This window comes from Lepidothrix coronata, unplaced genomic scaffold (assembly GCF_001604755.1).
Source record: "Lepidothrix coronata isolate B3197 unplaced genomic scaffold, Lepidothrix_coronata-1.0 Scaffold2, whole genome shotgun sequence".
Lineage (NCBI taxonomy): Eukaryota > Metazoa > Chordata > Aves > Passeriformes > Pipridae > Lepidothrix > Lepidothrix coronata.
Window position 1 is genome coordinate 11291687 of NW_016690182.1, and position 2421 is coordinate 11294107.

The window sequence follows — 2421 nt, forward strand, 5'->3', positions numbered from 1 at the left end:
TCTATAGCGCCTTGTATAAGAATCATGGAGTCTCCATGATTCTTATACAAGGCGCTATAGATTTATTCTTTTTTTATTATTATTTTTTTTATTTTATTTTTTGTTATTGAAAACAGTCCTAGTGAAAGTTTGGTTTATAACCTCCTATTGCTACAGAAACAGTAAGAATGTTTCTATTTACAAAGAAACAAAGACCATGGAGACCCCAGAGCGTTATTTGCTAAAGGTTTGAGTTCGTGGGGTTTGCAGAACACACGTGGGACAGGTTGAACACCAGCAGTACGATACTCCAGTGCTTTGGCATTTCAACCCCTGAATATACAAAGACATTACTACAGCCTACTTCACAGTTTAATGCAAGTAAAGTGCAAGCCATAGTACAAGGGTGTCATATATTTTCATACATGGAAGCGTTATCTAAAAAAGGCTCTATACAAGGTTTATTAGCTAGTTAGTAACCTAGACAGAAGTCACCTATGGCCCAGCAATTAATGGTCTTACAAGGATATTGTCTTTGTAATACAGTATGTGTCAAATGTAAAAAGTTTATTAGTACTAGTGCATTTCTCTTATATCCTAACCTGTTTTCTCATCAGATTTTTAAGCTGAAGTCCTTGTTTCTCAGTAAAACAGAAGTCTTAACTGGTAACAGGGTCTTACTGGTGTTTTGGCCAGTGAACACGGTTTGTCAAGACGTATTTTCTTCGTGGTTGCTAGTGAAAAAATGCAGTAGTTAGTATGTTTAATGGGACATCCTTAGTTAATCTGCAGCATTCGGACAGATGCACTTACCGTCAGTAAAAAGGTCTGTATTGATACCCTCACCAACGCCTGAGCATGAACAATATTCTAGAAATGTGAGGACAGAAGCTAGAGGGCTTAGCTGCTCAAACAGCAGGTTGTTGACGTATTTTGTCATTTATACAACATTGCTTCCTTTCAAATACTGCTCATACAGTGGCATTAATGCATAAAGTCACTTCTAACACACGTGTGTGCTCGATGAAAATAAAGATAGACCTGCCTGGCCTGCATTAAAAGTGAATATGGTTCTTTTCCTGAAGGCAGTATCTGTCTGAATTATATAAATTATATAAATTAAGAGTAGCTCCCAGCAGTATATCACCTATCTCAAAACCTGATAAAAGCTTAAACAATATTATCTCTAATCCTCCTCCCGAATGTGCAAGTGTGGTATAACCCGTAAAATGTAGAAACTAAGCTTTAAAAACCTGTTTCTTTGTCAATTAGTTATATTAAGAGCAGAGAGTCCCCTGTCTACATATTAGTGAGTGGACCTGATGAGAAACACATTATTATGCTTGTATGTAATGGGAGTAAAGAAAATAATTATAAACATCAACTAAGAGAATACAACTTACTAGTTTTGGTTTAAATAGCCGTTTGTTTTCCATACATCAGCTGACAGAGCTCAGGGGCGATTTTCAGATGTGATTTTCAGATCTGTGCCCACTTAACCCACTGAGAGCCTCAGCCACGCAATGTGAATTCCTCTGGGATGGGACATGGGGGACCTTTCCTCACAGCATTTTGCCTGGAAAACCTACCCTGAGCCTTAGTTTTAATGAGGGAAACATTCCAGAAGAAAAAGAGCTTTTTATTACTGAATATAAATTAATGGGCTAATATTGCTTCTTCAGTATTTTCTGCTATTACCCATTTTGTCCTAGTGGTAAATAAACATCATTTGGCAGCAGGGAAGACGCTGTGTTGTCTCTAATGAGATTTTAGCTCAGTGGCCTAAGGCATGTGGTACGTGGAAAATCTACCATGGAAAACCCGTGCCCTTCTGTCTTCCCTGGAAATGCATCATTTCCCTTCTGTGAAAACTAAGGAGAAATTAAAATCCTTTATGAGATCAAGTCACCATTTATTTCTCTAAAATTTCCCTACAGGACTCTGGGTGTCCCATAAATGGGGTGTTCAGGCTGAAGCCCAGTAAATCAGAGAGGCCTGTGCTCTCTTCCTTAAGGAATCTCCCCAGGACTGGATCCAGATTCAGAGTCAGGATCTCTTTGTGTTTTGGTTTGGGGGCAGCTGCCAGCTGTGGCAGATGGGGCTGGTTTTGTGGAGACAAATATAAGAATTTTCTTCATTCTCCTCAGATTTGTGCTAAGTTAAACAATTCCTACCAGATTCTTCATTTTTCTCCCAGAAGTCCCATTAACATTTAAAGCGAAGCCTTTTAAAGGTCAGCAGCGGAATTCCACAATTTTTGAGGAGGCTGAGCCCTTCCCAGTAAAGTAACTCCCTCCAAGGTCCCTGCCCTGTCCTTCACAAGACCTTGGACCAGAGGGAGTGTTCTGGCCCGAAGGGCTGTGGCTGCTGAAGAGTAAGAACAGAATTAAGGGCCATGTACACAGAGCAACTCTCTGCAACACTCCTTTCATTTTCCTTGGA